General features: G+C 38.8%; 1 protein-coding gene across 4 annotated transcripts in view; it reads left to right on the top strand.

Moving 5' to 3' along the window:
* The window catches only part of NAA15 (N-alpha-acetyltransferase 15, NatA auxiliary subunit), an 83,199-nt gene that overhangs the window by 16,231 nt on the left and 54,180 nt on the right, over window positions 1-12,788 (top strand). Inside the window, exon 1 of one of the 4 annotated variants that reach the window (XM_019828951.3) lies at window positions 3,176-3,616. The exons of the other annotated variants lie outside the window; for them this stretch is intronic. The gene's annotated coding sequence lies outside the window, so the exon portion shown is untranslated. Of the gene's footprint in view, window positions 1-3,175; window positions 3,617-12,788 lie in introns of those variants that run through there. 4 annotated transcript variants of the gene reach the window in all.

Below are 12,788 nucleotides of genomic sequence, written 5' to 3'. Positions count from 1 at the left end.
CAAAAGGGTTTCCCTTTCTCCACATCCTTGCCAACACCTGTTGTTTCTTGTGTTGTGTTGTTGGTTTTAGCTGATCTGACTGTTGTAAGGTGATACCTCATTGTAGTTTTGATTTGCATTTCCCTGATGGTAAGTGATGATGAGCATCTTTTTATGTGTCTGCTGGCCATATGTATATCTTTGGAAAAATGTCTGTTCATGTCTTCTGCCCATTTTTTAATTGGATTATTTGCGTTTTGGGTGTTGAGTTTTGTAAGTTCTTTATATATTTTGTAAGTTCTTTAGATAAGTACTAACCCTTTATCGGATTATGTCATTTCCAAATATCTTCTCCCACTCAGTAGTTTGCCTTTTAGTTTTGTTGAGTTTCCTTTGCTGTGCAGAAGCTTTTGCATGTTGCTCTCCATTTTTCCCAACACCATCGTCAAAGAGATGGTCTTAACAGACTCTCTTAAGTCTCTTCTTTTGACTCCCAGTAGCCATTGCTCTTCATCCGTCATGTCTCTAAATACTTCCCTTCAGGATGGGGCCACCTTCTGAGGGTGAATCCTAGTTAATATTACAGATATTCAGTCACCACTTAGACCCTGTGGTATTAATCTTTTGGACAGTTCCCATTGGAACTTCTTGTATCGGATGTTTATACACTTATGTAAATTGGAATTTTTTAGTTGTTTCATCTTACAGTGCTGGCTTTGGGTGATTTTGTTTGCTGTTTGTTCGCCTGTATGGTTTTTATGAGGATTTTTGGAATGTTTAGAAATTAGGGAGCAGACATTCTATAAAGAGTTAATTTTTGGTTTTACGTGCTGTGCTTGATAATGGTGCTTTAAAAAAATTTGCAACTTATGTTTTATAATTGAATAATTGGTTATATTTGTTTCTGTGTTCTCATAGCCACTCCATTGTTTTTTTCAAACTCTTCTGGGAGTATTTATCATTGAAGTAATTACAAGGTTCCATTATATAACTGATTATCATATATATATGTGCATGTGTATCTTAAGTTTTATTAAATTTTTTTTCTGTCCTTAGCATTAGAGTTCATAGCTTATAGCATTTCTTTATCAGAGGTCCTCATATTAAGCAGGAATCCTTAGTCTTCCTTCAACTTTTTTTTTCCTCAAGTGACATCATTTAATGCTCAAAAAAAAAAAAAAAAAAGATAAAAACACATTTTACAGTGCATTAACAGTGGTGTAGTGTCCAGAAAGCAGATGGTGATGGTCACATTGAATTCTGCTAGTAAGACCGTATTTAATTTAAATTCTGGGTCCAAAAGATACGGACCAGTGACTCCCTCAGGTTGATATGCCATAAGAATATTGGTATAAAATTCCCACAGACCTTTCTTTATTTTGAGACTATGTACTTGTTACTTTTAAAATACTGAAATACCTTTTGTTTGGTGAAATATTAGAGACAGATTTTTAAAAATGGTTTACTGAGAAAAAATAAAATTTAGCAACCTCATTTAAATTATCCAATTTTTGTTTTTGAAATTTTGCTGGTTTTGAAAAAATATATAAGTATGGAAATGGTATTTTATCAACCTCACAGAGTGGCCCTGATTGTTAAAGTACTTAAAACTTTCAGGTAAGGAACAGCTAAAAGAACAAAGATGTTTAGCTTGAAAGGGAAAACTGAATTCTTACAGACCTAAAATGAATAAACAGAAGTTAGAAGGAGCTAGTGTTTGCCTTGGTATATCTAAAAACATTTTAATAAAGAATGAGCTGGCAGTAGACATGAACTGTGTGACCATTCACACCAGATGATGTTTAAGGTCTCTTCCAACTAAGAGACTATAAAATAGCCTTGACTTGTTGAGTCTTATCTCAATGGATCTTGTTTTTGTTTTTTTTTTTGTATAAGTAAGAGAAACATTTTTAAAAAAACAGTATAAAACTAGGAGGAGAAAGGTTATCCTTAGAATTTGTTTTCATGGTTGTTGTAGTTGTCCAGAAATTATATGATATATAAAGGACGACATATTGTCTACAAATTGAAGTTCCAACTAAAATAATTTTAGGAAATGGAGGATAAAAGTAGAGATTCTGTGTTTCCTTTAAAATTTTTTTAAAAAATATTTTCTTTTTAATTTTTTTAATGTTTATTTTTGAGAGAGAGACAGACAGACAGACAGACAGATGGTGAGCAGGGGAGGGGCAGAGAGAGAGAGGGAGACCTAGAATCTGAAGCAGGTTCCAGGCTCTGAGCTGTCAGCATAGAGCCCAATGTGGGGCTCGAACTCACGAACCAGGAGATCATGACCTGAGCTGAAGTCAGACTCTTAACCGACTGAGCCACCCAGGCACCCCTAAAAAAAATTTTTTTAATTAAAATATAATTTGCAGTAAAATGCCCAGGTCTTGAGTGTACTGTTCTTTTAGGTGTCTTGAGGGTACTTTTCTGCTCGTTTTGACAAATGCATATACCCTTGAAACCCAAGCCCCTTTCAAGATGTAGAACATTTCCATCATCTCAGAAAGACCCTTTGATCCCCTTGATTAAATAGTTTAATTCAGTTTCTGCTTTCATATTTCTCTGCATTCAGTGAAGCTGGGTTGGGTCTAAATATTGTAAGCTGTAACTGATATCATAGTGCTTTATTTAACTTTAAAAGAAAATCTGTTTTTTAAGTTTGTTTTGAGAGAGAGAGAGAATGCGAGCAAGTGGAGGAGGGGCAGAGAGAGAGAGGGAGAGTGGATCACAGGCAGGCTCTGCGCTGACAGCAGATGCAGGGGCTTGATCCCAGGAACCATGAGATCGTGACCTGAGGTGAAATCAAGTCAGATGCTTAACTTACTGAGCCACCCAGGTGCCCCCAGCCCCAATTTTTTTTAAAGTCAATTCTACCCCCACCATGGGGCTTGAACCCACAACCCCAAGATCAAGGGTCACATGCTCCACTGACTGAGCCAGCTAGGTGCCCCTTATTAAATATTTTTATTGAATGCTTACTCAGGTTCTTTATATATATTTGCATTAAAATTTTTTTTAATGTTTATTTTTGAGAGAGAGAGTGTGAGTGGGGGAGGGGCAGAGAGCGAGGGAGACGTAGAATCTGAAGCAGGCTCCAGGTTCTGAGCTGTCAGTACAGAGCCCCAAGTGGGGCTTGAGCCCATGGACTATGAGATCATGACCTGAACTGCAGTCGGAGGCTTAACTGACTGAGCCACACAGTTGCCCCATATGTTTGCATTTAACTCTCACCTGCACCCTGCAGGATGGTTGATGATTTCATTGAGGCTATAGTTAGGCCAGTGATACAAAGCTGTTTATTAAGTGGTTGCTAAGATTTGAACTCTAAACCAGTGTTGTCCAATAGAATTTTTGGTGATGATGGAAATGTTCTGTATCTGAGTTTCCAGGATGTTCCACTATTCACGTGTGGCTGTTGAACACTTGAGGTGTTGATATTGTGACTGAGGAGCTTTACTGAAAAATTTTAATTTTTATTTAGTATTGATTAACTGAAATGTTAAATGGCTACAACTTTAACCTCTGACTCTTAAGGCTTTATGTGCTCTTTCTCTATACCTTTCTGCTCGACGGAAGTCGAACTTCTAAAGTAGCTCCAGTACACTGGTACTAAGTGCTGGTCAGCCTCCTGGTAAGTTAATAAATGCTTCTTGATTTGATTTTGGCATACATAAGACTCATTTTCTTTTTAACTTTTTAATTGTGAAAAATTTCACACATACGAAAATAAAATATAATAACCTATGTCCTAATTTTGACAGTTACCAACTTTTGGTTCATTCTTTTTCATCTGTGACCCCCATCCCCTGGATTATTCTGAAAAAATACCAGGCATCATTTCAACATGGTTGACTTTTAAAGCCAGATTTGGCTTTTATCATTTAGCTTAATTTGAGGATTCATTCTTTTTAATCAATTTCAAAGAATGAAAGGTTTCTTGGATTAGCTGAAGGAAAGTAATGGAAGGATATATATATAGAGAGAGAGAGAGAGTACCAAAGAACATCATGTAATCTTAATGCCAAATCTAAATTGTATGTACAGTATTTGCCTAGTTTCTTAATTTGCTCTGTTGTAGTTCCCACTTCTAAGGAACTGTTTTTTTTCTGTAACAAGGATTTGGAAAAAGATGAAGTTTCTTTCTGCAGTAGATAACCTTAAACAGCCAGCTCTTTTGGAGATTTCTTAACCTCCTTCATATTCTTATCAGTGAAGTTAGAGATCATTTTTCTAGGCAGAGTAATGGAATAATTTTCAGTATTAGAACAAAAGTTCTGTTTCTTAACATTGTCGGTTTCATTTCTATGATGTCATGGTACCATAGTGCCTCACCTCAGGCATGGTGCTGATCAACTGTGCTGGGCCAGAGAGGATCCACTTCTGGGATTCCTCTGGCACAGTTGCCTAAGGCTGTGTTCGTTTTTTTTAAAATTTCTTCTCTCTGTTCTTGAGATGGGATAAATTTTATTGATTGGTTTACCAGTACACTGAATCTTTCCTGTTGTCTCCATTCTGTTATTGAGCTCCCATGATGAGTTTTTTTCCTCCTACCAAAAAATGTGTTGTACGGTGTTCAGTAATTGCTTCCTCTGGTATACTTATTTATTCTTTTTTTTTTTTTTTTAATTTTTTTTTTCAACGTTTATTTATTTTTGGGACAGAGAGAGACAGAGCATGAACGGGGGAGGGGCAGAGAGAGAGGAAGACACAGAATCGGAAACAGGCTCCAGGCTCTGAGCCATCAGCCCAGAGCCTGACGCGGGGCTCGAACTCACGGACCGCGAGATCGTGACCTGGCTGAAGTCGGACGCTTAACCGACTGCGCCACCCAGGCGCCCCACTTATTTATTATTCTTTATTATTATTTTTAGAGAGACAGTCTTAGCAGGCTCCATGCTGAGCATGGAGCTCAGTGCTGGGCTCGATCCCATGACCCTGGGATAAACCTGAGCTGAAATCAAGTCAGTCATTCAACCTACTGAGCCACCCAGGTGCCCTACCTCTGGTATTTTTATAGTAGCTAATTTAAAATCTTAAATGTCTCCTTTCTACATTGGTATCTGCAGATTGTCTTTATCCTTGCAAGTTGAGATTTTTCCTGTTTCTTCACATGCCACATAAGTTTGGATTTTATCCTGTGAACGTTTTGAATATCAGCTTGTCAGGCTGTGGGTCTTGCTGAAATCCTATGGAGAATGTTAATTTTATTTTAGCAAATCTGGTTAGGTTCAGGCTGCAAGTCCCAACTGTTTCAGCTGGGGTTCTAATATGAGTTCAGATTTTAAAATCTTTGTAGTCATTTTTGGATCTGTCTTGCTGATGTTTCACCCCGTAACTAGTCTGGGTCCTGGACAGTGTATCTATTAATTCAGTTCTCAGTCTTTGGTATTGTGAATAGGATCAGACCCATGCATGTGCAGTTTAGGGGTTATGAAACATGGAGTTCATAACTAACTTTATGGAGTTGCCTTCTCCCAGTTCCTCCTCTGTGATATTCTTGATATTTTATTTCCCTGAGCCTCCCCTTTTCACCTTCTGGCTAGAAAGCTGGGGTTCTAGTTGTTTCATTGTACTATGCACTTTTGTGATTATGCCTTTGATTGGTTGGCTAGAGCTTTATCAACTTCATTGATCTCAAAGAACTAGCTTTTGGTCTCACTTATTTTGTCTATTTTTTGTTTTTTCTGTTTCATTGATTCTTCTCTTAACCTTTTTTACTTCCTTTTTGTTTACTTTGAGTTTAATTTGCTCTTATTTTTCTAATTTCTTAAGGTAGAAGCTGAGATAATGGGAGACCTTTTATAATGCAGGCTTTTTTCTAACTAGTTGTATAACTTTCTCTTTGGTTGTTACTTCTCAGCAGTTGGACGGTGATATGCCTCTCTGTTCCCCTCCTCCCATCTTTTTTTCAGCTTATCTTAACTTGGGTTTGTTGAGATTCTTGGATCTGTGGATTTAAAGTTTTCATCTAATTTGTAGTTTTTTATATTTTCCCCCCTTTACTCTTTTTATCCCCTTTTGAAACTCCTGTTACATGTATGTGTTAGACTATTAGACTACAGGTCATTGAGTTTCTCTTTTTTCTCTCCCTGCTCCCCCCACCCCATCATTTTCCATTTTGGACCATTTGTGTTACAGATGTTCAGGTTCATTGCAGTCACTTTAAGTTCTCTCAGTGGTTTTATGTTCACTGCACTGGCTTTGAAATTCACTGTATTGTCTAATATTTTAAGCTCATATGATTAACTTTTAAATTTTTGGTATTTTTATTCAACAGTGCTCCCCCTCCCCCTTTTAAGAGAGAGAGCACTCGTGCCTGTGCAGGTGAGGCAGAGGGAGGAGAATCTTGAGCAGGCTGCATGCACAGCACAGAGCCCAAGACAAGGCTCGTTCTCATGAACCTGAGCTCTCATGACCCTAGCTGAAATCACGGGTTAGATGCTTAACCAACTGAGACACCCAAGTGCCCATACAATGTCCATATTTTTTAAGTGTCCATTTTTCTTTTCTTTTTTAATATATGTATATTTTTAGCTTTTTTATCTTCGTAATCTCCATATCCAACATAGGGCTTGAACCCACAACCCCAAGAGCACGAGTCGCATGCTTTGCCAGCTGTGCTAGCCAGATGCCTCTCTTTTCTTTCTTTCTTTTTTATTTAATTTTTTAAAAAGTTAATTTATGTCGAATGAGTAAGAGCAGGGGAGCGAAGGAGAAGAGAGAGAGGGAAAGAGAATCCCAAGCAGGCTCCACACTGAGTGCAGAGCCCAGGTTGGGGCTTGTTTTCATGAATCCTGACAGGATGACCTGAGCTGAAATCAAGAGTTGAATGCTTACCAAACTGAGCCACCCAGACACCCCATTTTTTTTTTTTTAAGTAAATTCTTCCCCCACCGTGGGGTTTGAACTCACAGCCCTGAGATCATGAGTTGCATGCTTGGGGTGCCTGGGTGGTTCAGTTGGTTAAGTGTAAGGCTCTGTGCTGACAGTGCAGAGCCTGCTTGGGATTCTCTCTCTCTCCCTCTCTCTCTGCCCCTCCCCCTGCTCAGATGCACATTCTCTCATAGATAAATAAACATTAACAAATTTTTTTTAAAAAGTCATATGGTATACTAGCTGAGCCAGCCCTGTGCCTTCCTTTAAGTTTCCATTTTCCAGTTTTTGTTTTTTGATTGTGTCCATGTTTTCCTTTCAATCCCTTAATTTTACCTAATAGCTAATAGTGTTTTAACGTGTTTGCTACTACATCGTCATTATTTTTGAGTAGTTGTTGATTTTTTATTTCCTATAGGTCATGGATCATAATTTTCAGCTTTACATTTCTAATAATTTTTGTTTCTCATAATACTGGAAATTATAGACACTAGGATATTAAATGTCTGGATCCTATTGTCCTTCTGAAGAGTTTTGTTTAGATAGACCATTAATTTGCTTGTGCATCAGCTTTTCTCCAGGGCTTGTTTTGAGGCTTTGATAAAAGTGGGTCTAGATTAGCCTATTCCTAAGGTGTGGTCTTTCTGGGTCTCTACTGAATCTTTGAGTATTTAATAAAGTTTCTAAATTGATATTAGGAGCTCTAATACCTACTCCCACCCATGTATGAGTACCAATAGTTGTTCAGCTCATGATACTTGATAGTTGTCTTTTGCTTAACTTCAGTAGAATCTTGCAGTGAGCCCACTCATTGGGCTTAATATTTGACTAAAGATATTTGTGCAGATTTCTGAAGCTTCATCTTTGTACAGTTCTCTGTGGGACTCAACCCCATAAATTCCAGCTGTTTGAGCAGTTTCTAACTCAAATTTGTGCTTAAATCAGTGAGACTGCCATGTTCTGTTTGGCTTCCCCTTCCCTATTCTACAGTCTGGAAAATGCCTCTAGGCAGAGAAGAGGATTTTTTGGGGGTTTACCTTGTTTCCCTTCTGAGATCTTAGTCCTGTGTTGGCTCTCATCCAACAGCTGAAAATAGTTACTTCATATTTACTTATTAGCTTTATGCTTGGCAGAAGTATCATCTTTCATATATATATATATATATATATTTTTACATTTTTATTCAATTTTGAGAGACAGAGACAGAACACTAGCGGGGTAAGGGCAGAGAAAGAAGGAGACACAGAATCCGAAGCAGGCTTCAGGCTCTGAGCTGTCAGCCCAGAGCCCTGTGTGGGGGCTCGAACCCACAAACCGCGAGATCATGACTTGAGCCGAAGTTGGATGCTTATCCATCTGAGCCACCCAGGCGCCCCTGAATTTTTTTAAATGTTAATTTATTTTTGAGACAGAGAGAGAAAACAAGTGGGGGAGGAAGAGAGAGGGGTGGGAACAGAGGATCTGAAGCAGGCTCTGTGTGCTGACAGCAGAGAGCCCAATGTGGGGCTCAAACTCAGGAACCGTAAGATCATGACCTGAACCGAAATCGGATGTTTAACTGACTGAGCCACCCAGGTGCCCCCATCTTAATTAGACAAAAATGTGTGTTAAAGCTGAGTTATATATGTATTTGGCCTTATATGTTTGGAGGGAAATTGTTCAATGAAATATACACTATTTCCTATTTTTCTTATTAAAACTGTTTGTCACTACAGTTTATCTTCGGGCAAGAGCAGAAAATTTATGGTATAAACTAAATTGAATATTTGTTGTTACTTTTTCCCTTAGACTAGGAATACTGTTCTCATTTGTAATGAGTGATCTGTTGGAGAAGTAGGGCTGTTAGGAAAAAAAGAGTTTGGGATCCATTTCCTTAAACACACACTGATTCTTGAGTGGGAAGAAATGAATTCTTAGTTTTTTGGAAGAGTATGCCATTCTAATTATTTTTACAGGTCACATTGACAGGATAAAATTGATTTAATGACATTGAGTATAATTTTAAGATGGAAGACTGCCAAATTTCATTAATCAAGAATTAGTTGAAACTTAATTACTGGCCTGAAATGTGATAAAATAAAAAAACTAGTATAGTATTATCACATGTAAAGAAAGTGGAGTTTGGTTATTGTTTTTTTTCTTTCTTTCTAATGTTTGTTTATTTGGGGAGGGAAGGGCAGAGAGAGGGAGACACAGAATCAGAAGCAGGCTCCAGGGTCTGAGCTGTTAGCACAGAACCTGACTTGGGGCTTGAACTCACAGACCACGAGGTCATGACCTGAACTGAAGTTGGACGCTAAACCTACTGAACCACTCAGGCACCCGTGGAGTTTGGTTTTTAATTTTCATGGGTAAACTCCGTTATTTGGGGGAATTCTCCAATTAGTTAATTATTCTGTGTTGCATTCATTTTTCTTACCTATTTTTGGCATTTTTATTGCCCATTTGACTATAATAATAAGTAAGCAAAGAAACAAAAGGTGAGGTAACATTTGAATTTGTTGATTAGAAGATCTGTTAAAAGATTTGGGGTGCCTGGTTGGCACAGTCAGTTGAGTGTCCCTTGATTTCAGCTCAGGTTATTGTCTCACACAGTTTGTGAGTTCAAGCTGAGCCCTGCCTGCACTGACAGTGTAGAGCCTTATTGGGATTCTCTTTCTCTCCCTTTCTCTGTCCCTCCCCTGCTTGTGCATGTGCATGCACTCTCTGTCTCTCTCAAAATAAATGAACTTATTTTTTTTTTTTAATTTTTTTTTCAACGTTTATTTATTTTTGGGACAGAGAGAGACAGAGCAGGAACGGGGGAGGGACAGAGAGAGAGGGAGACACAGAATCGGAAACAGGCTCCAGGCTCCGAGCCATCAGCCCAGAGCCCGACGCGGGGCTCGAACTCATGGACCGCGAGATCGTGACCTGGCTAAAGTCGGACGCTTAACCGACTGCGCCACCCAGGCGCCCCAAAATAAATGAACTTATTAAAAAGATCTGTAAAAGATTAAAAATATAGGCTTTGATAACATTTATGTTAATAAAATTTAATAAAGTTACTGTGTATGATGGAAAGAGTTCTCAGAGCTTTAGAGGGTCTAGGATGTAGTCTAAATTTTGCCACTAACTAGGTAAATTGCTTGTTCTCTTTTTAAAGTTGATTTAATTTGAGAGGGAGCATGCATGTGCGTGTGTTTCTTTCCATGAGTGAGGGAGGGGCAGAGAGAGGAGAGAGAATCTCAAGTAGGCTCCCAGCTGTCAGCACAGAGCCTGATGCAGGGCTCAAACTCATGAACCGTGAGATCATGGACCTGAGCCCAGATCAGGAGTCAAACACTTAACTGACTGAGCTACCCAGGCACCTCGAAATTGCTTGTTTTCTTAATCTTACTTGTAAAATAAGGATTGAACCTTTTATGCTTAGTTTGCAGGAGTATCATGAAAATTATACGTTAGTGTGAAATCCCTTTGAAAAATGTGGTGCTGTAAACAATGTAAGGTATTTCCAGTAAGACCAAGGGGAAAAAAACTCTAATTCTGAGTATTTTAAGTTCAGCTATACAAAGTAAAGTCACATTGGGGGCCCCGGGGTGGCTCATTCGGTTAAGCGTCCAACTCTTGGTTTTGGCTCAGGTCATGATCTCATGGTTTCGTGGGTTTGAGCCACTTATCAGGCTCTGTGCGCACAGCGCAGAGCCTGTTTGGGATTCTCTCCCCCCTTTCTCTATGCCCCTCCTGTCATACTGTCTCTGTCTGTCTCGAAATAAATAAACTTTAAGAAAATTTTAAAAAAAAGTCACACTGTACATGTCAAGTAAGAATATAAACTTGTGATTTTTATATGCTTGTTATGAATTGTTTATACACTTCCCATTTATACTGTGGGATAGTAGAATGTTCTGTAGTTTTGGATTAAAACTTCTCATTAAAAAATCAGAATTTTGGGGCGCCTAGGTGGCTCAGTCAGTTAAGCAGCTGACTCTTGATTTCAGCTCACAGTTCATGAGATCAGGCCCCATGTGGGGGAGCCTACTTGGGATTCTCTCTCTCCCTCCTCTCTGCCCCTCCCCCCATGCACTCTCTCTCTCTTTCTCAAAAATAAATAATCATTTAAAATGTTATTGGGGCGCCTCGGTGGCTCCGTCGGTTGAGCGTCCAACTTCGGCTCAGGTCATGATCTCATGGTTAGTGAGTTTGAGCCCCACGTCGGGCTCTGTGCCGACAGCTCAGAGCCTGGAGCCTGTTTCGGATTCTGTGTCTCTCTGACCCTCTCCCATTCATGCTCTCTCTCTGTCTCAAAAAAAATAAATAAATAAACGTTAAAAAAATTAAAATAATAAAATGTTATTAATGTTTGTTTATTTTTGAGAGAAAGAGAGTGCAAGTGGGGGAGGGGGCAGAGAGAGAGGGAGACACAGAATCTGAAGTAGGCTCACCCATGAGCAGTGAGATCATGACCTGAGCCAAAGTCGGACGCTTAACTGACTGAGCCACCCAGGTGCCAGAATAATCATTTAAAAAAAATCAGAATGTTTCTAGCAATTTCCTCTGTAATGGGAAATATAGCTTAATTTTTTCTTTTTTTTCCTCTCCTCTGACTGCTCTCTATAATGGCTTTGTATTACTTGTGTTAGTGGTTTCCTTTTTAAAAAAAACTTTTCTCTTTTTAAATTGTTTTTAATGTTTATTTTTTGAGAGAGAGATAGAGTGCAAGCAGGGGGAGGGGCAGAGAGAGGGGGAGACACAGAATCTGAAGCAGGGTCCAGGCTCTCCACTGTCAGCACAGAGCCTGACGTGGGGTTTGCAGGGTTCAAACCCACAAACCACAAGACCATGACCTGAGCAGAAGGCCGAAGCTTAACCGATTGAGCCGCCCAGGTGCCCCTCTTTTTTCTTATTTTTTTTTTTTCTGTTCTACACTGTTGAAGGGTAGTAGAAAGGTAGATATATATATGTATATTTTTTTATTTTTATTTTTTTTAATTTATTTTGAGAGAGAGAGAGAGGATAAGGCAGAGAGAGGGAGAGAGAGAGAGTCCCAAGCAGGCTCCACACTGTCAGTGTGGATCCCAATATGGGCCTTGAACTCAAGAATGGTGAGATAATGACCCAAGCCAAAGTCAGATGCTTAACCAACTGAGCCACCCGAGTGCCCCTAGAAAAGTAGTTGTAATGGCTAGGTGTAATGGCTCTGAATCCAGATTGTCTGGGTTTAAATCTTTTTTTCCAGTCACTTAGTAGTCGTGTGACCTTAGTCAAATTATGTAATCTCTCTGGATCTCAGATATCTCATCTAAAATGAGGTTAAAAAGAATACCTACTTCATACCATTGTTAAGATTAAATGAGTTTTCCCTGTAAAGCATTTAGCACAGTGCCTGGCACACAGCAAATGCTCAGTAAATGTTAGCTATAGTACTATTTGTTTTATGTGTCTTTTTCTGACAAGTTATCTCCATGATTTAAGCACTCATTGCAATAAGTAGCTTTATTGTCTGAAGTCAGTGTTTATTTTTTTAATTATATTTTAATTTTTTTTAATGTTTATTTATTTTGAGACAGAGTACACATGCTCAAGTGGCAGGAACAGAGAGAAGAGGGAGGGGGAGAGAGAGAGAATCCCAAGCAGGCTTCTTGCTGCCAGCTCAGAGCCCAACTCAGACTCGAACTCACAAACCATGAGACCATGACCTGAGCCAAAATCAAGAGTCAGACTCTTAAGCGACCAAACCACCCAGGCATCCCTGAAGTCAGTGTTTAAAACCAGAACTATTTGATTCCAAAGACTGCTCTTTTCATTATTTGACTAATTCCTTGATGTAAAATTTTCCATTCACATTGTAACTAGTAAAAAGTTACCTATGTAAAAGTTACCTATGAATATAATGCTAGGATTATGATACAGTGACACTTTATGATTTGTTTACTTTAGCAGAGAAGGCC

This window comes from Felis catus, chromosome B1 (genome assembly GCF_018350175.1).
Source record: "Felis catus isolate Fca126 chromosome B1, F.catus_Fca126_mat1.0, whole genome shotgun sequence".
NCBI classification, from domain to species: domain Eukaryota; kingdom Metazoa; phylum Chordata; class Mammalia; order Carnivora; family Felidae; genus Felis; species Felis catus.
The sequence above is the reverse complement of the archived record's forward strand: the minus strand, read 5'-3'. Positions and strand labels throughout refer to the sequence as shown.